The sequence below is a fragment of the Meleagris gallopavo genome, chromosome 8, assembly GCF_905368555.1.
Source record: "Meleagris gallopavo chromosome 8, MGAL_WU_HG_1.1, whole genome shotgun sequence".
NCBI classification, from domain to species: domain Eukaryota; kingdom Metazoa; phylum Chordata; class Aves; order Galliformes; family Phasianidae; genus Meleagris; species Meleagris gallopavo.
Window position 1 is genome coordinate 29,254,286 of NC_139411.1, and position 24,955 is coordinate 29,279,240.

General features: G+C 40.8%; 1 long non-coding RNA gene across 1 annotated transcript in view; it reads right to left on the reverse strand.

Annotated features, from left to right (window-relative positions):
- LOC109368904 (uncharacterized) overlaps positions 1-24,955 on the reverse strand; it is a 98,008-nt gene that overhangs the window by 41,549 nt on the left and 31,504 nt on the right. The window lies entirely within an intron of this gene.

Sequence of the window (24,955 nt, forward strand, 5' to 3'; positions counted from 1 at the left end):
GGGTCTGGACTACCCCACACCAGTAAAGGTCTGTGTACATGCTGCTCTGACTGCAAGGATCTGGACCTGAGCTTGCCACTTCTTTCTTCCAGGGGAATGATCTCTGTGGCTCTTCAAAGTGTATCACTGGTATGTGAATGTCACCATCTACCTTTGGCTGAATAAATTCTGTTTTGCTACATCTGATACCACTGTAAGAGTGTACTGTGCTGATCAGGCATACCTTTTGTACAAAATGTCATGTCTGTTTATTATTAGATTAAGCTGCAGCAGGTTTAATTTTAGTACTTTTTATTCAAGTGGCACAATAAAGATTGAATGTTAGGCGTTATTAAAGATGCAGATGTGGATATACTGAATTATAAACTGAATTATAAACCTCATTAGGTGCAATGTCCTAGACAGGCTTATAAGATAAGCTACAAAGAACTTCCTTACTTCATACTAAACTCATTAAAATATTAAAAGGTAAATCTAACCATAAGAATATTATGGTAGAATGAAACTGATACTTTAAAAACATTATTACAAAAGACTATATTTCTTTCATGTATAATTACTTCCCTCTCAACTTAGATTGCTCGATTTGATATTAAAGGATATGTTCTTTCTCTTTTGAATGCACATAAAAAGCAAATACAATGGAGCCAATTTTTAGCCACAGCTTTTGGCATTTGAGGCTTGAATGGTCCTCCTCCTCCTCATTGTCACATATTCAGTTCATCAACACTGAAGTTATCCTCTGAAAATGATATCTAGTAATGAAGCCACCTCCACTTGCATGGATGAGTGGCTCAGACACAGCTATCACAGGAAATTTGTGAAGAGGTTTTGGAATGTCTGAGGTAGCTAAATTTAGAGAAGAGACCAACAACACAGAGCATGGCAGAGATTCACGGAAAAAAACAAAGGCACATTAAGAATTCTCAGAACTCCTCATGAACTCCTTTAACATCGGTCAATTGCTTTACTCTCCTTTTTGTAGAAGAGAACTGGAAGAATTTAAGAGCATTTTCCATAGGTGCATTGTGTGAACTAAATGGATTAAGTGACTGCAGTGGATTTGACTCATAAGATACCTGAATTTGCTTGTTTGCAAGGCTTGGTAGGTCAGGTAATGTGATTTGTCTCCCTGAATACAGAGCAGGTCTCCTGACATAAAGCTGGAAAAAAAGTACCAATTGAATTGTTTGGAATATGTTACATTAGATTATATTTTTGGGAATCTTGTAGAAGCTGGTGTTGATTTACAACTACCTGTCAATGACTCAAAGCATTTGATGTCAAAAACAGCAAACCAAAAAAAGTTTGTTTTACCAATAAATCCTTAAGAGAGGATTAAAACAATGATTTCTTTTTATGCTGCGGTGTCAATGCTGACTGCAGCTGTTATGAGAATCAGAAAATAAAGGGTGAAGATACCTCACTAATAATAGGAAGAGAACTGGGGAACCAGGACAGCAAGACTTGTAGCAGAACAACAAAACTTACTGTATTTTTGTGGTAGAGAGTTACAAATTCTCTTGCTTTCTTTCAGCTGTTTTTCTGTATGACAGGCTAAACGTTTTTAGGAACATTTCTCCGTAGGAGTTTTCTCTTATACCAAAACCAAATTGTATTTATCACTTTTTTTTTTTTTTTTTTTTTTTTAATCAAGCAGTATAAAGCAACAGGATTTTAAAGGGAAAAGCAGATTGCTGCTGAGAGTTTCTGTGAAATAGCATGGTCAGATATTTTTATCTTCATTTCCTTGTCTTTTGCAATTTTAATTTGGGAGAATGTGTACACTGTGAGATGTTTAGTTAAATATTTCATTGTTAGTGCATGCTGCAGGAAGCAAAAAAAAAATTTATTCTGAAGTTCAGTTCTATATTTGTTAGTGGAAACTGGGGAAAAAAGATATCAAGGCTCCTACTGAGACTTTGGAAGAAGACAAAAAGTAATAAAAAGCACCATAATCAATTCAGATGCTGCAGACAAAGCTACTAAATAAGATACAAAAATGGGGGAGCTGCTGCTATTGCCTTTTCTTCTGCTCTGTAAACACAGTTCTGCAGACACAGACTCCTTACAAAGCTGGAAGTAATAGCAACTCCCATAACCTCTTTGAGCAAAACCAGCCATCATGATCACAACAATGACAAAGACACGCCTTGCACAGCCTGTACTTTTTAACACATGGACAACTGCAAGATGACTCACCATGCTTTTAATTGCAGCTTTGATCATTAAATGTTTTTTGAATTATTGAAGACTATTTCTGCTTTTCAGTTACAAAAATCATCAGAAAAGGATTTGAGGTTTCAGGTTAGAAGGTTCAACTTTACTTTTAAAATCCCAGCTTGATTCAATATCCATAACGTGCTGCAAACACCAGGACAAAACAGAAGACAGACCACTGCAGACTTATCTCCTTAGCTTTGAACATCCTATGTTGGCATTTACTTCTACGTTGTCTGCCATTTCCAGGTAGGAATTTCTGTTGCTTTGGTAACTTGTCAAAGCAACACCTTATTTTCATTGTATGCTTCCTGCACTAATAACTCATTACTCTTTTTGGTTTACCCAGAAGCCGTTAATTGTTTTTCAGTGAGACATTACAGTCAACAGCTAAGGAAAGCATCACTAGATGGCTCAAGGGAGAAGCTGGCTGCCTCTGCTTCTGCACACCTCTGGGCATGGTGCTGGGCACAGCACAGCCAGCTGTGGCCATGGAGGAGACATTCAGGCAGCAGAAGGCAGCACCCAGCCTGGTCCTGTTGGGGTGGGTATCCCAGCAGTGATGGGGAGGCAGGCACCCGGCTCAGAGCAAGTCAGCTAGTGACCTTTAGATGAAAGAGGCATCTCCACAGGCAGCAGTCATTTGCAAACACGTTCCCATGAGAACTGTGGAGGCCCTTGCACCTGCAGACAGCACTGCCTGCTATGCCACGTGGGCAAATCAGCAGCAACCCGCCTCGTTCTCTCTGTTGAGCACACAAAAGCAGATTCTCAGCCACACTGCACTTCTCATGAAACAAAAGGGCAGATTTTGCTTCACGAAGGGCCTGCACTGTTCTTGCAAAGACCCAGTTCTGTATGATGCATCAGCAGTCAACGGGAAAGGGACAGAAAGGGAGGAAAAGGACAGTCCCTCACTGGCACACATACTCAGCTCAGAAATTCTCATTCTGGCTCTTTTCCCTTGCATAGCCACACAAATCCCAAAGCAACTTGTCAGTGACTTTTAATTCAAGCTGAAGATTAACATGGTTGGTAGTCATAATCACCAAATGTTTTCTTGGTGATGTAAATCCCTTTTCTGATGGAAACTGAGGACCTTGCCACAGCTCAGCTTGTGAGGACAGTTCCTCTGTGCACACTACGTGCAGAGAATGCATTTAAACATTAGCTTAATGGACTTTTAAGTCTCTCTGGTCATCAGCCCCAGAGAGGTGCATCCAGCTGGCTGTTTCTAATAGTTAATTTGTTTCACAATTGGAGAGAGATTTTTTTTTCTCTTTAGCAAGGTCTTTAGCGGGACCATTTGTCCCCTAACTAACATCAGATCTTTCCACTTCCATCTGGGAACCAAAACTCAGTTCCTTATTGTACAGCTGAGTGTTTGCCAAGGGAAGTACAGAGATAGAGCAAGAAAATTACAGATAATGTTGATAAAAGCAATGAAAAAAAAAAAAAATCACTCTTCTTATCCAAGTGTTCTGCCCATACAAGTCTACTATAGTACAATCTTGCCCCTTCAGCACATAATTCACTTTCTCCCACTCTTCAGCAAACCTCAAGTGTGGACATGCTTGCTCTAATCACTTTTTTTCAGGGGACAGTAGAAGTTGTAGCACTTCTAATGTTTAAATGAGTTTAACACGCCCAGTAAACAGAGATTTATAAGATAAAGAAATTTGGTCATCCATAACTGAGGTGTAGCAGCACAGTAGCCCATTTATTTAGGTTACTTAGAAATGAAAAATGGGTCAGTCCAGTTATTAACAGAAACTATCTAGCTGCTAAGTGAACTTTCAGGCAGCCAAGGGCTCACTGATGAGAGTTTCCACAAATCTTGCTTCTCACAATAAGACAACGTAATCGAGTGAAATTAAAATGGCCCTCTCTGAGACAGTCAGCAAAAAAAAAAGACAGCCCAGCCTTCCATTAGTGTCATCGCTAACAAGGCATGTGAAAGATAATATAACAGATCTTGGCTGATTCCCTGCCAAGTTTGCCAGACCTCACTTTGCTTTTTTGACTTTACATGCAGTATCATATTTAGCAGGACTAATGAGCCTGCATTCCTCTAATGGGCCCACCCCAGCATGTGAGGTTTTTGTTTTCTTTTGCTGACGATCTCCTTTCCTCAAGAAATCGATGTTTTGAAAAAGACAAAGAATAAGGTCTTTGTAGCATTATCACTCCAAGGTCTCTGCTCTATTCTTACTTTTAGAGCACACAAATCATTTTTGCCTAGCGATTTTAAAGGAAATGTGGGAAAACATTTCTTTCTGCAGGACTGCAAATATTATTGCTCCCACTGCAAAGGCTCAGTGCAGCTCAATTTGTTGCTCTTAATTGGGGAAACTGATGGAAGGAAACAGAGAAATAGAATAGAAATAAAAGGAAAACATCAGCAGAAAGAACGCTACTTTCTAATGCAGTCTAGATACAAGTCATCCTTTATCAGTGAGACATTCTCAGCGACACCTATGAAAACTCTACCAGAGAGACCATAGATTGTAACAAGTCTCCCCTGCAAGCAGATCTAATAGCAGCTCCGTATCCTGAAACTTTGAGCTAATGCATGTGAGATTGGGGCTGCTGAAAGCATTTAGACTTTCAGTCTCCTTCAAGTGGGGCATTTTATCTAGCAAGTTTTCCAGTTCAATGTTGGTGGCATCAGGGAACGTGTTAGCAGTTCATCAGAATGCAGCCACCAAAAGCATAGCAATATGCCCTCATGGCAAAGATCAACAGCATCCTAAGCTGCATTAGGCAGCACATTGCCAGCAGGTGAAGAGAAGATTTTTCTCCTCTGTTCATCACTGCTGGGACACATGTAGCACGGTGTCTGTGGCGCTAGGTTCCTCATTATCAGAGGGACATGGACCTACAGTGCAAGAGCCATGAAGAAGATGAAGGAATTGGTGCATCTATCGTACAAGGAAGATAGATGCTCTTCAGCCTAGAGAAGAAAAGGCTGAGGGAAATCTTATCACTGTGAGCAATTGCCTATTGGCTAGGTGATCTCCAGAGGAGCTTCGCAGCCTCAGCCATTCTATGTCTAGTCACATCCAATGCAAATCACACACAGCTCTCAGCCTGAGCACACCCCTGTCTATACAGCAGAAGTCTGTGTTGTTGAAGAACCTGCAGGACAGCCAGAACAGGGACACGGCAGGCATTGAGGCCAGCATAGCTGGATTGCTTGGAATTCATGTAACATTCAGCCCATGCCCAATCTGACACAAGGCAATTGAGCTTCAGAGTTATTCTTGGCACTGCTTCTTCTTGGGGAGCCCAGAGGCATGTTATAAGTATCTGACAGCCCTTGGTGACATGAAGAGTTTGGAATAGGATTTACAGCTTCAATCAAGTTGGCCACCCATGGTCTGCACTTTTGCCTCCTGTCCAAACTAGTAATCAACAGCAAGAGAAGAACAACATCACTTTGGGACATCACAAGATTCAACAAAGATAACAACTGCTGAGGTTCTCTTAAAACACAAGGTATAAACAGTAGTATTAATAAAACCTCACCCTGAAAAGGCCGAGACATTAAGTGCTAAGCAGACAATGAGCTCCAATTGCAGCAATTACTGATTGACTACATAATGTACCCTAGCATTTGCTAATACTGTCCTTGTTCTTTTCTCCCCCTTTTTTGTCTGTTCTCCAACTGTTAGCTAAGAATTTTTAAGCAATTGGCAATGGACTGTGGAATGAGACTGGCACACATGAGGTACTTTGTTTGCTGATGTCAGTTGCTCAACTTTATTCTTCTAGTGATTTTTCCTTCTGGTTGATTTTATTGGGGGTATTTATGGGGTTTCTTCCCTCTGCCTGGATGTCTCTTTCAAAGACCCTTTAGGCAAACAATTATCTTGAGCACTTTTTGTGCTTTTATGAAGTAAAACCATCCAGCAGGTTCCCGTACCATCAATAAGGCTATGCCAGCTTGCTTCATATCAAAAATAAACACCAGAAATGAAGAAAATTGTGGATAATTTTTTTTTAATGAACAGTTGGGGTTTTTTAGATGTTTGTATAAAATTCTTGGGCATGAATCTGCCTTTGGCATTGCAGAACACTTCATCAGAGAACTGGACTACATGGGAGCACTTAGCTTACAGAGGCAGGATTTGAAGGAAAGGGGAAATAAAAATAAATCAAGACTTGGTGAGGCTTAGTCAAGTCAGCTACAGCGCTGTTCGTATTTAATATAGCAGCGGTGCTCAACTCTACAATTAAAATCATCTAACACTTGCAGTAAAGGTCAGGCAGCAGCTGCTGCCACTAGACCTGACAGATTCACTGATAGGCTTCACTTCCAGGCAAAGCTTATGAGAAAAGTACAAAGCATCAGCCTTTAGTACTTCCAACAACGCATGCACCTACATAAACATACATCTTAGCAGTACGATTATGTATTCATTTTTAGTAAAAATATGCACTACTAAGGCTCAAACTTTTGAAACCCATGCCATATGCACTAAATAAAATTGATATTTTAAATGAAATGTGACACAACCATGAATAGCAGTTCTTTAAGTACAGTCAAGTGTTTGTGTTGCTAACAGCAAATGAGATGTGTTCGGAAGAATGAATGGGTTTTCACTAATACGCAAAATATCTTTGCATAGTAATAACGAAAGAAAAATCAAATTATTCCAGAATCTGGTTAAGCATTGAGTGGAGTTATATGAGAATGTAAATTGGAGAGAAAAGAGCCCTATCTCTGCATTCTCAACAGTCTTTTATAGGTAATGAATTGTTTTGAAAATTTAGGTAGGGAAAAAGCATTTGAATTGCAGTCTGGCAGTCCTTCAGGGTATTCTTAGAGGTTATCTCTGCAAGGCAGGTGGATGAAAAAAGAGACAAGCTTAACCCTATAAAAATAATTATGATATATTATTAGCATCTAATGGTAATCTAATGGAGTCTTTTCAGCAAAGACATGACTGGCTGCAATTTCTCTCTGTCATACGCATTAAAAAGCAACTCTTAATGAAGTCTACTTTCTGGTAATTCCTCAAACTCACTGAAGTTAGCAGGGAACTTTCTGTACCCGAAACTTCACATGCTTCAGCATATTTCCATGTTACTACTAATGGGAAAGCTCCACCCAGGCAGCATGAAACAAGCTTCAGGCCTTAAGCCAGCATGAAAAACCTTCTGAGGCCACATAATAGATCATTCATGAACCTGCAATTGAGATGACCGGAATGAAATGGCATTGGAGGTATCATGGTCTTCCCTGCTTCTCCCGCTCTTGCCCTCCAGGAAAAGAAGATTAACTCTTCTTTATAAAATTTCCTTCGCTGCATTACCATGTGTGATACAACTAAGACACCAACACTGCCACAACCATGTAGACATTGAGGTGAAAATGGTCTGGAAACCCAAGTGGCCAAAGGGAAGCGAGGAACAAGATCCAACAGATGAGAGGGAGCTTGTCTTTCAGAATGGGCACCTACAAACTTGATGTGCTTGTTGATCGAGCACAATAAACACCTCCAACCCAAGCTCAAGAGAAACTGAAACCCATGGTCCTTCCAGCAGTGAGAACTCAGCACTGTCAATGAGAGAGCAGAGCAGAGTAACTAGCTATGTCACATGCATATGAAGGTCAATAATCTCTGCCACTATGAAACAAGAATATCTTTATACACAGTGGAATGCTGAATATTCACTTTCTCAACTGAATTAGAATCATTTAATTCAATGTCATGTACCTGGATTCTGGACTTGCTGTTTCTTTCAATCTACAAGAGTAAGTTAGACTTCTTTGTATGAAACCAGAAGATGCTATGAGGCTTCTCAGGAGAATGTTGTATACGTCATCAACAATAAAAAAATAAAAAATGAAGCTTGTGCAAATAGCAGTATCTTTTGGGAAATGAGTAACACAGTGAGTTAAGAGGTTGGGTTTTGTTGTTTTGTTTTTTTTTCCCCTCTTTTGCAGAGATGTTATATAGGAGAAAACAAACTACTACTGCATTAATATTAAAGCTAGATAATACTTTCAGGAAAAAATGAAAGGTCATCTCTGTCCATGGAGACAATCAGAACCCAACTGGACACAGTTCCCGGCAAGCTTCTCCAGCTGAGCCTGCCTAAGCCATATGTTAAATGACCTCAAGACGTCCCTTCCAACATGAGGACTCTGTGAGGGTGAGACACAAAGTAGCTTGCCAGTAGTTTGTTTGTTTAATGTTTTCAAAGTGAGAGTTTCAGTTTTTCTTTGAGCAACTGAAATCTCAGATTTCCCTTCCAAACTCGACAATTCTAATTTAGGAACGCTAAAATATATTTGAAGTTTGTCTTTGAATTGACATTTCAGATTGGCAAGATAAGTTATATTTTTTTTTAAAAAGGTGGAGAGGGAAAGAGGAAAGACTAAGGCAACTTACAAGGTAACAGATCTTTCAGTTTGATTCAAAAGGAAAAAGATTTGTTTTGCCAAGATATGACATGCTTTTGACCTGCTTTTTTTTGTCAGCTCAGCTCTTGAAAAAAAAAACAAAAAAAAAACCACTAATATAGCTGTATTTAGAAACAGAGAAAAAGACTTAAGTTATAATTCTCTTGACCTCTAATGTCAGTCATATTTAAAAAAAAATAGAACAAAACCACAGGAACACTGTTCCAGATATTGGGTGTTTTCAGAATTCAGAAATACCCCTAAGAGAAATTCATTCCCAGTAACATGGGACCTAAGAATCCCAATCTCATATTTCTGTTTGGGAAAGATAAAGTGGAATATCAAGTTTCCATCCTATTTCTTCTGCTTAGTTTTGCCCAAACAAATTACCACATTTCAGGATCACTTCCACCTTCTTTCATCTATCTGGTTATACCAGAAGAGTTTGGATGTACTATTTCCATTTCTTATCCAACCAATTGAATAACACCTGCCTTCATCAGCTTGTTAAAATAACTACCTTTGGCAGGTTAGAAAGAATCCTTCATTCTTCGATGCAAAATAGCATTCAAGTAATGAACTTCGGGCTCAGCTCAACAAATATTTAATTTGACAAGTGTTAGGTTATAACTCACGAGATCTCCTCTTTGCACTGAAAAATCTAAAGCAGGTGATCCGTGCATAATGCAATAAGCTAGAGATAAACATCACAGCATTTAGAAAACAGCTCCAGCTTTTTTGCTGTGGAAATTATGGCTGCTTAAAACATCAAGCCAAAGTAATTGTATATTTTGTTTAGAATGACAGCTGAATTTTTCATATACTTGTTGTCTTTTGATGGCAGATAAGTGGGAAGGGAAATGCGCTCTCCAAAGGCTTTTATCAACGAAAATCACAGTCAGAAAATTGCACCACGGAGCACAGCAATATTTCCATACTTCACTGCACTTACAGAGAGAAAACTGTCTTTAGGGCTAACAGTGTCATAAAAAAAAGTTTCCTTTCACAGATCCTTTATTTGGCCCGAATATTTCTCCCTACAGTCGCAGGGGGTGGGAGGCCATCAAAGCAGAATTTGAAGCATTAGGCTTTTCAGTGAAGTACAGCCAATATTTTAACATGGGAACCCAACAAAATTGCTGCCAGATCTACAGACTGTGGTAAAACCCAGAATAGGACAGTCACCCTGGGGACTCTATTCACCTGTATTGCATTTAAACAAAAAGGCTTCTATCTTAAACTGAATAGGGAGCAGAAAACACCTACAAAGCCTTCCTTGCTCCTTGGCATGATTCTTCCTAGTGCCCTTCCTGTGTTTTTTGTAGGGCAGATCTATCAGGAGAGCATCAGTAGAGACAGCTGAGCAACTACCTTCTCTTGGGAATATGTTTAAGATGGCTGTTTGGAGTCCTGCAGAATCCAACTGAAAGGGAAACAGCATCTCACAAGCTTGCATGTGCTCAGACCAAGGTAGAGCACAGGCTGAGCTCTGCCCTGGGATCTACTTCTGCCATTGCACCACGTACTAAAACTACCACAGCTCTACTTACAGCTCACATTTAGCAGAATGCAACTTGTAGTCAGAGTTGCTTCTTCTGCTGTTAGAAATTAAATTCCCAGCAAGCAGACTCCTGTGGATTCACAAGAATCATCACAGCAGCTGTAAAACCCTTTCATCTCTCTATGACTCAGTTGTGTTGTTAGTATTTCAGTTACTTGCACATTTTGTAAACAAAGCTGTTCTGAGATCCCTTGGAAGCCCGTCTCCTCCAAACAGTCCTGGCTTCACCCATCAGGACTCCCTTCCCCTTGGGAAGCATCATGCCTTGCTACTCCCCAACACACAATGCTATGGGATCTCTGTAGGGCTGCTTCAGCTGCTACCCTAGGAGATGCAGCAAAACGCTTGTGAAACTCGGCACACAAGGACCAGCCCCAAGCACAGCACTGCTTGCGCTCTCCATGCATTATGACAATAATAAAAGCAGCTACTCCTGAGAGAGATTTCTTCACAACATGGTGGTGATAAATAGCTGAGCCCTCCCTGCCATCCAAATTTGGCAAGAGACAAATAAAGTTGCACCCATTTTGTTCCAAAGGGATTCGAAATAGCAAAAATATCTCAAATGCTGCTTTCTGAGCCAAAATATTATAGTAGTAATAAAGGCATGCCCATAAGTAATTGTAAAAGGAAAGTTAACCAGAAAAAAAAAGAATACTCCTTAAAATTCTCATTTGAGTGTCCCCATCATAAGACCCTCTCAGCCTTTTTGCTGAAACTTCCTCATGGTTCAGGCATTACTTCTCCATACAGATCACTACCAGTGCTATCAAAGGATGATTCGCTTTTGTGCTTCATATTATGGATTTCATCTTCAAAGCATTCACCTCAACTAATTTCTTACTCCCCACCCAGCATTCAGGAATATCACACAGAGCAAGTATAGATCTACACTTTTTCTTGTTCTGCTGCTATTCAGCTCTTCAGCTACTCCTCCAGAAAGATTTTGGTGTTTGTTTTTTTTTTTTTTCCTTTCCTTGGGATATTTCAGCATTCTTCTAGAAGCTGATAGCAATACTGCAGAAAACAAGCGATTTTACTCCCTTCTTGGTAACTGATTAAGTAGAGTGGAACTGGCCCTAAAATAAATAATAATAATGATAATAAAACAGCAGCCCAATGCCCATGAAAGCTGTTGGTCCTTCCACAAGTTGAGTTTACTTTAAATTGTGAGGCAGCAGGGAAAAAGAGAATGGGTCTCAATGGACAAAGCTGTTAGACTTCAATGAACAATATCATAGAGTGGTACAGCTTTGTTTTTTAGTTCAAATTAAGAGATACAAAATAGAGCTTATCCAAAGCCTTGTACAAAAATATGACCATTCTCCTTTACACTTTTCTTCCTCCTCCTTTTAGGAAAGCTGCTGTTTCTACCTCCTAGCTTTGTTGAATAGGACTTGACAGAGAAGAATTAAAATGGAACATGACTAGGTGCTGGCATAGACCCAAAGCAAGCCATGTTCTTGGAGCCCATTTGTCTGCCACCAAGATACTGGGAAAGCATGCAGACTGACTTGGCTGCACTTAGCTCATGGTCACTCTCTTGGAAGAAAAGTTTTCAGAAAAGAAATGGGAAAAAAAAACACAGGGATGCTGATTAAAAAAAGATGTAAGGGCTGGTTTCTCATTTGTTCGATACCTTCCTAAGGTTGCACCTTTCCAACACTTTCAAACCCATTTCCTCCTGGAACTCAATTATCACAGAAACTAAGTAAAGCAATCAAATTCTTCCCTAACAGCAGGGATTTCCCATCAGATAAAATACCTGTATCTGAAAAAATAATAATACAGTTTCCTACATTTTACAGACCTTTTAGTTGCTGTTTACATGAGTAGATCCAGTAGGCTTATTTGATCAGTATGTTTTATTCTGATTCTTAGCATGTAACAAGGCTGCTTATCTTTTTACAAAGATAAACTTACTTCCTTCACTTTTCCCTGGAAGAATCCCTTTCAAATCATAATTACAGAAAAATATAGTATAGAAATATGATTAAATTACACAGGTTTTCAAAACAAAAATTGAAAGAACTTTACAGATCACCCAGTTCGTTTTCCTGATGATAAAAGACAGAGATTGTCATGTAATATAAACTCACGTTACATGAAATAAAAGTTTACTTGAATATTTTCCAGTCTTGTACAGAGCATAAAAAACCCAACCTCTTTCCATCAGATCATTAGGGATTCGATTACAGAACTTCTGATTAGTGCTGCCAGAAGTACTACATCTCCACATTTGTGTATGTAGCATGAAAGCACAGCTACATAGAAAAGATGTACAGTTTGACTGCAGAGTTTGATGGCGGTATTATATCAAAGCCCAACTCTGCATACATACATGCAAAGGCAGGGAAATAAACTAGAGGTACATACATACTAGTAGGATTTGCTGGCTTTAGGAAGGTGAAGTATGGATCTTCCAAGTGAGAACAATGCTTACACAAAACACACCATCATAGCATTAAAAAATAAATAAATAAATAAACATCAAGACTAACAATTCATTTCACTTGAACTAAGGAGAAGTTTGAAATAAAAAGCACTATCATTTCCCGTGAGTATCATACTTCCCAAACACCAGGAGACACTGAAATGATACTTCTTTCATTTTGCAGAAGAAAATGTTACTCTGGAAGTAATCAGTGGTCAGCAGAACATAATAGCAGTTGACATTTCAGGTCAATATGAAAGCAGTTTGGAGCCAGCCATTTTGGAAACACTCCAGTTTGTCACAGCATTGCTAATGAAGGCAATGTTACAACATGCTTTGTTTAATATAAAAAAAAGTAAATCAGGATTAGGATCATGGGAGAATTATTTCCCTTTAAACTTCACCCCCCTCTAGCCCCTCCTTCCAAATGCAATTGTTCTATTTTTAAACAAGCTCATTTGCTCTTATTGTTTTTGCATCAAGTTGGCAGCTCACCCATCTGTCTCCCACTGTGCTTAAAAAGATGTCATGATCCTGCAGTCCCAAACACAGTCCTGATGTTTCCACTGAGCTAAAACACATCTGCAATGACAGCTTTCTTGTATGAGTAAAGCTATTTTTGTAACAGCAACAAACTCAACACATCCAGGGTATCAGGATATTCATTGGTTAACAATGTAAAAAAAGAAAGCTTGTATAAAGAGATCCCTACCTTCATCACACACCTTGTTTGGAAGCCACAAAGGTGGCTGTCAAACAAGACTGCTTCTAGGACCATCCTTCACCCTCAGTCCTACTGCAATCTCCGGAGCAGCCCTCAGCTCCAGAATGGTCCCACGTCTCTTAAATGTATCTCAGAAATGTCAGGTGACACATACCTGGAGAATTACTTCTTACCCCATGTCAGCTAGGAATGAGGCAGACAGTGAGCAGGTAATGGAACCCATGCACTAAAGAAAGCTTGCTTCAGGATTGCAAACCCAGTTCTTGCAAGTGACTGATGGAAAACCCAAACACCACTCAAAGGACTAATGATCTTAAGGCCAAAATTAATCTTCCTGTGCCTTTGCTTGCATTATAGCAGTGAAAGTCAAAGGAAAGATACAGAAGTGTGCCACATCAATGGTTCAGGTCTCTGGTCATTACCACTGCTGTCTTAGGTTTTGGCAGTCTTGGTGAGGACTGGCTCTCCTCCAGAAAATTAGCTCTGCTAATTTTTTTTTTCCACAAGCATAACTGTAGCATCAAAAGTGATAAGCTTTCAGACCTCACACAATTTCCAGACCAGTTTCTGACCTTGAATGCATGTATATTGATTACTTCAGTAGGTTCTTCATCTTGGGACTCAGTGAAAGAGCCTGAAGACTCCTCAGCTTGGTGAGAAAGTACTGATTGAGTCACTTCGTCACCCTTAGAGATCTTCCTTGTGAATCATGTCAGAGGCAGAATAGATGCACACTTGCCATAAGTGTACTTCATGGAATAAATAGGTTTGACAGCTAACCATTTCTGGCAAGAGCTGCACAGAATCTTGTACCTTTTATTTTTAAAGAAATTGAAAGCAGAGACATGGCAGTACATCAAAATAACTTCCACAGAAAGCAAATAGCCAACCCTCTCCTAGAGGGACAAATCCCAAGGAGATGATTTTTTTTTTTTCCTTATTACAGTAATGAATATTCTGCTGCTTTAGTAGGGCAAGCATAATTGTTCGAGTTGCTATACTGAGACTAATTACCCTGTCACTTACAATTATAGGTGCTAATATGGTCATTAAGATATTAGAAATGGCTCCTGAGCATCCTCTCAGATCACCACAACATACAGGACCCTCTTAACTGATTAGCAGAGGGAGGAGGAGGCTGGAGACCTGCACAGGCCAGGTGCCATGGGAAGTTCCACAGGCAAGGATACGCCACAGCCTTCCTGCAAAATCCTCACTGGCTGAGGATGCTGAAGGGAGACCCAGGTGTCCACCAGCAGGCTGGCCTTTCCCTACAGGGAAAAACACCCTTGTTCAAAGAGGACTGGATACTTTGACAGAGCCCATCTTGAGAAGCTGCAGCTTCCACAGCAGTCTCTCCAGCAAGCCATGGAGTGTGGTGCTCCAGCTCCTGGGCACGGTTCAAAACAGAACTGAATTATTTGTAAACCTGGCTAAGGGAAAAAGACCATTCCAACACAAAAGACAGCGCAATGTGGAGCTTTTAATCCATATTACATGGCAAGATAGTGTAATTATACCCAGTCACGTACAAAACCACACCACTAAATCTTGGTGGGTGCCAGGTTGGTGAGGGCAGCCTTAGTGGTTTTGTGCCACATTGGTTGGAAGAGGCTGCTTTTGCGTGGGAGACTCCAAGCTACAGCTATTTTGTGCTTTAAGGTAACTTAGAGATTTTTTTTTTAAAGGTCAGTTTTAAAAAAGCAGCAGAAAAATCCTTCTCTACAAATAACGCAGCTCCTCTGGAGCGTTTGGCACCCACCATTGGGTTTTGGCAAACAAGAGAGGGAACAGTCTGCCTGGTGTTGGCTTTCCTCCACAAGGAAGTTCATATCTAATATAATCAAGCCACATTAGAAAGAACTGAACAGATAAGAAGCCACATGCAACCCAAACCACAAAGCCTCCATTGAAAACATGCTTTGATTTCAGGGAGAGGAAAAGAAGAGAGGATTACAGACCCAGGGTTCTCTCTACCGCCTCAGATTTAAATCCATTGCACTACAGCAGAGTTGGCCCAAATTCTGCTTCACTGTGAAAAAGGCAAGTGCTTAGCTTCCATCAGCTGCAACAACATTTCCGATTTCTTATCTCGTTCCTAATTGCCATTCACGAGACAGCAGAGTTGTGTTCACGTCTAGCCTTTCCCCATTTACTCTGAAGGTTAAAATGTCACAACAGGTGCAGAGTAACCAGCAGTTAAAAAGTGTTTGTAGATACACAAGCCTGTTATTGCAACTCCAATGAGAAAATAATGCTCTCTTTGTACTTGTTTTCTCTTGACAGACAGCTTAAATTAGGTTGCTGAATAACTTGCTACATAGTACAACAGTAAACCTGTCACAAAAGCATGTTAATCAAAGCACAACTGATACTTGACATCCCCTGGTGAAAGGCATTTTTACAGTGTTTCATTAACATTGAAAGGAGGATTAAGAGGCCTATTTCTTGATTAATGTCTCTCTCAGACTGGGAGATGTAATCCTATCTATAACCTCAAATTACTGGAAACAAAATTAAATTTCTGCCAGCAGATAATTCCGGGCACACATGACGCTGAGCACAAGAGTACGGGTTTCTTTACCTCCTTTAGCTGACCCGGAGACACTGTGAGTTGCTGGAAGGGCAGGGGAAGAACTGAGGCTCCAGCTGCCCAGAGAGGCTGTGCAATAGCCGTTGGGCTTTTGGAGATTATACAAACATTTGGTAAATATTGCTTCTAGTGTCCAAAATTATTGCAAAATGATATAGGAAAATTCCTGGTGGCAAAGTAGAGCTGGTTGTTAGAGTAAATTTCATAGATACCAAAGGCTAGAGAGAAGGTACTTGGCCAACCTGGCATGCCAGCTGTGACAGTGAAATATTGCAGATGATGCAGGGTGTTTTCAAGCAGCTTCAGTCTTTAAGAGGAAGAAAAGCAGACGGTGTGGGGAAAAAAAATAAAAAATAATACCAAGATTTCTGACAAGGTATTTCCTCACTCTTATCCCTAGCAGGTGACAGAGAGCCTCCTGAGACTTCCATGCTCTAATTTATGTACAACAGTCAGGACTGGACTCTTCCTGCTTTCCAAACTTAGTGACTTATACCAGCAGTATTTGAAGGCTAGGGCTTTTTGGAGGCAAACTTCATGTTCTGAGCTGTAAACACCTTGCCTAAGGCTACACCATGTCTCACAACTCACTCCTTTGATCTTCTCTTAGGTTCATCCAGCTTCCCCCTCAAGCACAGGCTGCATGCCAGGGGTGTAGCCCTGGGGTTCAGTTCCATAGGGAGCACAGCCCCAGGATCTGCCTGCTCAGTGGTTCTGCCAGACCACACTATAACTGTGCTTTGCCATAAGTATCTGGAAACTTTTCTTAAGAGAAAAGCAATAAAAAACCCCATCACTTGGCAAAAAAAAAAAAAAAAAAAAAAATCTGGAAGAGGACATAGCATTAAATGCATGCTTTCAAAACAACATTGAAACTATGTGTATGAGTCTGCCCTGGATCTTGAACAACCACTTTCAATCCCGATGTCTACAAAGTCTTCAACTTATATTTTCCACAGGCTATTTTGCACTGGCCCAACAACTTTGTTTCCATAACTGTCTTAAGATTCAGGTTAAAGCAGCCTGTAAAGGGGCAGGACTCAAGAAACAAATGGAGCCATACTGTCCTCAAATTGTTTTAAGGGCAGTAACCATCCAGATCCTTCCCATGTAAACTTCACAGTAAACTTATCAGCATATTAACTCAATGTACACATACAGACAAGTGCATTTGAGATGGGAGCTTTGAGATATGTCCTTCAAGATGCTGTTCTCAGAGTGCTTTCAGGGCAGAAAAGGGTGTTGCTTTAGCCTTGCAGCTTCACTAAGCTGAGGGCATGAAGCTGTATAACTGTAAGAGCACTGCAAATGGTCTAGAACTTTCCATTACATCATCTACATCATATAATCTTGGTGCTCCTAAACCTGACACTTAAAATGCTATCTCTGCTCCCTAAAGAAAAGGCTGTGTTACTTGTGGCCATTTATAATATCGCAGTAGATCTTAGTCTTAACTAAAGGGCAGACAAATTTTGCTACAGCAGTTAAAAATCTTCTCCATTTATTATTAAATATATGTCAGGCATTCAAAAGCTTTACAGCGAAGTTCTTTAGGAAGTAATTCAGCTAGACCTCTCTTTGTTAATCTCACTTTGAAAACTCAGTTTATTCTGATGAAACAGCTCCTTCATTTGTAAGCTAACTTATAAGGAAACATTTGCACCACATACACTGGCTTGCTTATCTATTAAGTGAGCCATATATCATCAGAACCAGCAGTTTAAGCGAGAACAGACAACAAATGGCACAGAAAGCTAAGCTTCAGATGGCTGAGAGTATCAGTTCAGAGATGAGTTTGACCAGAGACAAAAAGAGCAATTTCCCAAAGAGCAGAAGTAGTCTTGAACTGAGGTCATGAACGAAGCCACTGGATAATCATACTGATGCTGTGCTCTTTGATGGGCTGATTAAGACCTCAGTGCCTCACATCACCAGTCTGTACAGTGTTCATCAGTGCATTAAGGGGATAAGATTGATGCCAGCCCTCCGCAGTCTGCACTACACAACATGCCAGACCATCAGCCCTGTACTGCAGCCATCTCCTGCAGCTGAGATGGGACAGGACTCCTACAGGAGGCCAAGCAGGCTGAGAACTTCAAACAGAAAGAGAACCATTGCTCCCCCCGCTTTGGCTGTGTTAATGACACATGTACAGAACAGGCTGAGGTCGTGGAACCATCTGTGATGGCCTGACAAAACTCAGCACAAATCAGTGTTTCAGGAGCACATCACTGGACTCTAAAGGACTGCTTTGTGGATGGGGGGAAAGGCAAAACCTGCCCAGCAGCTTGCTCTCGAGCTCCTCGTATTACTGATGCCAGTGAGGAAGAAGAAAGAGCATAAGGCCAAGTCCGTCAGTCTCTGTTGTCATCTCTGGAATGCTCAATTGAAATATTCTGCTCTCATTTCTAAGTACAGACATGACTCACTGGTAGATATCATTAACCAAGGACAGGATCATCCTACTTAATTGCATTCAATAGGAAACAATCAATTGCAAGATGAAAGCTGGCCAGAGAAAGAAGAGACAGATTTAAATTGAAATTAACATTTCAATGGGGCTAGAAACAGCTAGACAAGTCACCCAATTAAATAGGTCACCCCACCTAGACAAGGCAAGCTGCACCAGGACATTGAAGGCAAGATACTTTCCATATGGAGCTGCTGGGCAGGTGCTGAGTTGAATCAAAGCCAAAAGCAGGTCCTACTCCAAGCCCCAGCATCTGCAAGGAACAGAAGAATCCCTCTCCTCAGTTTTGGCACATGCGCTTGTCCTCCAGCTTGTTCAAGTGCCTCAAAGGACTCAAACTCTGCTTTTTCAGCCCATTTTAAGAACTACCTCATTTTTTTTCCCCTTTTTACAATGTTATTTATCACCATTCTCTTGTCTAATCTTCATGCTCAGTTTGGATTGGTGTGCGCACAAAGGCTCAAAAGAGGAGACCCTCAGCAGCAGGAAGACTGCAGCATGAGGAGACGCAGCAGAACACCTGTCCATGGCAAGGTGTTACACTGCAACAGCAGCTCTGGCTTCAGGGCTCAACCTGCATACCTTAAGCAACCTGGTCACCTGAAACATCAGAGAACCCCATTCCCTCTAGCTGGATGGCAGCTGCAGGTCACTGCAGACTCTGTCTAGCATTGGAGCGTGAAGTCTCAGGGCACAGAAATCTTTTTGGCTATCTTTAAAAAAAATGTTTTTAAAATTTGGGATTTAATACAGGGAATATGTTGATGAATATATTAGAGAGCAGAGAATTTAGAAATACATGAGGTATGAGTATTTCTGAAGCTATCCAATTTGGAAAACAAGATACAAGAGAATAGCTGGGTTTGTTTTGAGATTAATTTCTTTTCAGATTTCTCTTAAGTGTTTTTATCATTTGAAATGATAGGCAGTGCCACAGCTAGTTAAACAAGTAGGAGAGAAAGGAGAAATAATTATTCAACCTCACTAAAATGAAGGCATTTTTCCAACTCCGGAGCCATAAATAAACTCAAGTATTTGGCCCCAGGGAAGAACTTAACACAACTTTGGTTCAGCTAAAGGAAACTCAGAGACATCTTTACCACCCCATATGCTCCCATTCCTCCATATCACTATTCTCACTTGGAGAGTCAAAGTTATTCTCTACATTTAATGAATGTATGATAACAAAAGTCACCCCAAAAGAGCCAGCAGAGCCAATAAAATCTGGACTAGGCTGTTTTCTAGAAGTTGCAGTTACCTGAAACAGGACTTCTTCCACCAAGGCTCATCCAACAGCCTGCACCAACCCTGACTCCTTCCTCCATCCATGTCAGTGTTTCCTACAGAGCCACAGGGATGCTCTCTCTCTTCCAGGGTCTTATAACAAATCCCAAAAGTCATGTAAGTCACCACCTTGATTATGCACACACTGCAAATCTCTAATATTAAGAGTTTTGTTTTTTTTTTTTTTTTTTTTCTCTCCATAGTGAAATATGTGAAGTCTGAGAGTCCTAACAAACTTAAGCATTAGCAACAGATTGATTGCTGTTTAATAGTAACAATCCTCTTGCGGAAGCAATGGAAAGGGCAGCACATACTTGAATAACGCCCTTGTACTACATCTGTACCAACACCATACTGATCCCACCTTCACTACCTCTGGTAACCTGCTAGGGTTGGGATCTGAGAAAACCTTCTAGCAGGTGGCAGAGGAATTTGAAAGCCTGGGTTGCGATTGTTCAGGAAGCTTTTCTCTCCCACCTTATTGCATCCCCAGTGTCATTATTTACTTTGGGCATCCGTTTCTAGTAGTTCAGATTAGCAAATTGCTATATTCAGCTATCTGCCAGATGGATAAATCAGCCACAAATCCCAACACAACTGGCCAAATCAATTTTTCTTCCCGCCTGTATAAATCAAAAGTTACTTCACAGTGAACTCAGCAAAGCTGCCCCAAATTTACTACAGTATTACATGAAAAAGTGTGGAAAAGAGAATATGAACAAGTTCCTATTCGGGCTGGCTTGCTACTACTGATGACGCTATTTTCCTGGAGTAAAAATTGATGCCAAAGTCTTGTATTTAAGTAAGAGAATACCTTTTTTTGTAAAGAAAATTAGTCATACACAAGCATGCTCAAGCCCTTCAGTAATATGTAGAAGACTCGGGAATCACGTTTAACAGAATCTGCTAGCACAGTAGATGAATCCTTTGCTGCTTGGGAGAGTTTGCATCCTCATTTTTCTACTATCGACTTTAACAGAAGTGAACATGGTTCTGCAAATCCAGTTCTAATTTGGTTCCCACTCAATCTCTCAGATTTTCACACAAAACTGGTGAAAGACACTGAGGCTGCTTGACTCAGAGCCACAGGAGACACAAGCATGGAGAATCCCAAGTCCCCAAAGACAGCAGGGTACTCCAGACTTACAGAGTGCAGTAGCTTCCATTCCTTCTAAATAATCCACCAGCAGAAGGGCCTCAGACCTTCTTGAGCAGAGGTGAGAATCCAGGAAATACTGCTTCAGTGGGATTGCACCCAGAGCCCAGTGTCCAGGTGTGGAGACTAAGCTTTCCCAGATGAAATACAGCCACGAGGGCCCAGCAAGGAATGTGCCTGTACTAGTATGGAAATAATAACCAGCCAGGTTTCTAATTCCAGCACTGGAAAATGCTGAGTTTTCCAAAGCTGATTTGTGTGTACATGTAGGGAAGGAAAAAAAGTTGCTTTAACACATCTTTATTCCTGCCTCCTCTTTCTGCTCCTTTGCATTTCAAAATCCAAATGCTATAATTGGAGTGGAGTAAAAAAAAAAAAAAAAAAAAAACAGTTTCTATCATATGATAAACTGACATCATGGCATGTTTCTACTCTGACTCAGAACTAAAAAAGCCCAATGTTTTCTCATGAAATGACAATCCAAAACTCCCATTTTGATCCCATCTATTATTGATACATTTAAACATTTATTTTGAGAGCACTGAAGCAATGTAAGAAATCAAATCCTCTTAATGTATATCAACATTTTATGTGAAGAATCCAAGCAAACACTGAAGCAAGAATTTTATCTTAGGGCAAAACAAAGTGTTCCTCTGTTGAAAAGTATCTGTGCAATTGACACTTCTCAATAAGATATTCTAATTTTGATGAAACTTTTTTCTGACAAAAAATTGTTCCATCAGAAACTCTGGTTAGCTTTCCTGTAATATAAACACACCTGGTTTCTACATGCCCAGAAGCAAATACCAGGTAGTAATATTTTCATTTATGGGAGATATCTTACCAATATCTGTACATTACACTGAGGCTGGGTTGAATTTTCCCCCATTTGCTTCCCCCCCACACACACAGAACATGTACATTTATCATCTGATTAAAAACATTATTTATCTTTGTATAAAAACAAGCCAAGACACTTATAAATAACTTATAATACTACAGCAGAGTGCTAAACATCATGATTTAGGATGAAAGAAGAAACCTTTCTGATCATTGTCCTTTAGCGTTTCAAAGCTCATTTTTCATGTTTATTTGCTGTCACTGGCAATAAGTGATTGCCTTGCTGTATTGCATTTCCTCTGCAATGGTGAGTTGTTTGCAAGAGAAACAGAGGACAAGCTGTCACATCAAAGAGAAAAGACTAAAACCCACCAGGAGGTGAAGCAGGGGTTTATTGTCTTTAGCCCTGGGTTTTGACAGTTAATTAGCTCTCATCCAATTTATGTTTGTGTGACAGCTACACTGGGGTCAACAGAAACAACTCCAAGGTGAGGCAAAAGCAAAGGATACAAGGCAGGAAAACCTGCTACAGAGCCCCAGGAAAGCAAAGGTCTTCCTCTTTCTCCCTGTTCACAACTGATAGACTTGTACACTAATGAAGCTTTTGACCTGCTCACTTTCCCCTCTCCACACAGAGGTTTCTTTTGGCAGCTTTGGGCACTGAGAGACTGCTAAAGTAACGGCTAAATTAAGCATTCAATATAGCAACATCTGAGGAAAAATTCTGTCCATTCAGCTCGCTTCATGACAACTACCAGGGAAGAGGAAGAAGTCATCAACAAGGTGATGGCAAATACAGGGCTCCATTGCTCTGTAAGGTTGGACTCCACTGTCTGCCCATTGCAACCTACATGTCTTTTCAGCCACCTCTTCTGACATCCAGAGATCTTTCAAGATGTGAAGCCAACATACTTAACCTCTCTGCACTTGTTGCTCCTTCTACTGCTTCAGTGGTCTGCCACCTGCTCTATATTTTTAAACCCATAGCTGTTTGAAACTCAAAGAGCAGAGAGCAAGCAGTGCCCACATTTTGCAGTGAAGAAGTTTGCACACCTTGCGATAAGACTTTTGCTCATATCATAGGTCTTAGCTGTGGAGAGCACCTAACCATTGGGGGAAAGTGCTGACCTACTTGGTCTGTAGTGAAACGCAGCAAGGACTCACTGCCTAACAGAGTGATTTGATCACAGAGGTCATGTACATGTCTCAGGAGAATGACAGACAGTAGCACTGGAAGAATGAATGGGAAATAAGTTGCAAATTCACTCTGTATTAGGGTAAACATCCACTGAATGGGAGTATCTGAATGTAACTGAACCAATGGAGCTCAGAGGGAAAGTCAGCCCCGAACACCACAGAGGCTCCTCTGCAATGCCTCAGACAAACCTCATGCCTTGTTTCCAAATCAAAACTTGTACCAAGCAGAAAGCTCCCTTTTGCATTGAAAAAATAAAGTTTATTTTCCAGATCATTTCAGATCCTATCTAACCAGAGCTTAAGTTCAGAGGCGCACAAGAAGCCTATTTCCTACAGAGCCTGTCCTAAAAACACAGCCTTTCCATACTTCCACATGAAACACGGAAAGCACCACAGTAAAGCTAATGCTGACAACATCCAGAGTCCCATCTCAGTACTACAATCTCCCTCTGATAGCACCTGATGGAATTCAACAGCTGAACTGCTCTTGTATGTGCATCCCACTGGCGATACCACTGGAAAGTCACCAGCAAATGGTGAGCCTGAAGCACAGAATCACTCAAGTTTTTCCTGTTTCAGGGGAAATTTCACCATGTGCAGAGTCAGGTTCATAACTAAGCTGCACAATATTATGCCAAAAAAAAAAAACACAACGCTATCTTTAATGAAGAATGGGAGTTGTATGAAAGCAGTCTCATAAGATGCATGCAGCAAACAACAGCCTAAACTTAGACCATAATCTTGTGGCAATGCATTTCTCTCAGCTGTGTGGGGTAGAAAGCAGTATTCCTCCCCCAAAATGTCATGGAAAGCAAGCAGTCCACACACTTCAGTGAGAGAGGCTCTGCACAGCATGGGCCAGAACTGTATTACTCACAGGGAGCCTGAAGACTTGGCAACATGACAGCTAAATCTGTCAACTGCATTTCACACAGGTCATTGAGCAACCAGCAGAAGAGAATCATTTGCAGTCAGACCTGATCTAGCAAAGTTCAGATAAGAAATAGGATAAAGACCCCGTCAGTTCAAGGTCATCTTCCTTTCTTTTCACAAGTTGCTTGGAGGCCTCATTCCATTCTCCTCTCCTCCCTCACAGTCTGGTCCCCATGGCCGTGAGCCGTGCCTGACACATGGGGGAAGCCAAAAACAAGCCTAAGGAAGTCTGCCTTCCGCACAAATTTGGAAGTTTGAGAGTTGAAGTTAAACACTTCTCAGCAGATTTAATAGACTTACATTGGCAAATACTGAGAGATTCAGCTCAGATCTCCCTCACCTTCAAAAATGCACACATCAGGTATTGCAGCATGTGATACTTGAGCATGTCCCTACAATCAAGGCACATGCCAGGCTCTGCTGGAGAGAGCCCAGCCATAGAACAGAGGAGAAAGACTGCATCTTGTTGGAAGCACTGCAGGACCACCCAGGGCAGGCCTGGAAGCACACCATTCAGCTTCCTATATTTTCTGGACCTCATTCCCCCAGTCCACACCTGTGAAGAGCACTGGGCACTCCTACGCCACCACCACCCACCGAGGGCTTTCCAAGTTCCTTTCAAATTTACAGACACTGTATAGGCATAGCAAAAGCTTTAAATCAATCACAGCATTTTCTCACCCTCTTTCAGAAGCTTTTAAACATCCACAAGTAGATGCAGCTGCTCAAAGGACCCAAATGCTTAGGATAGACAGGATCCCCAGCACACACTGACCTGTTTCAAAACACCTGTCCACCTTTGTAGAGAACATTTTGATGGTCTCAAGGACAGATGAAAGTAAAACTTCTGAAGGAAGACCAGTTGTTGGAAATCAAGTCTCTCACTAGATCAGAACCATACCAAGACAAGCACTTTTTGTGCGCACATCTTTCATCAAGGGAGAGCATACCAGGCTTCCAAATGCTAGAGAGGAGCTGAGGGCTCACACCAGATCTCAAGCATCCTCTATGCATAAGTTACACCATGAGATGCTCCTCAAGGAGGGCATCACTTTTCTGGCAGACTCTTCGCCCTTCTCTCCCCATTTTCAAAGGCCTTGGCTTTTAATGTGTAAAGCTTTTGCCTTTGAG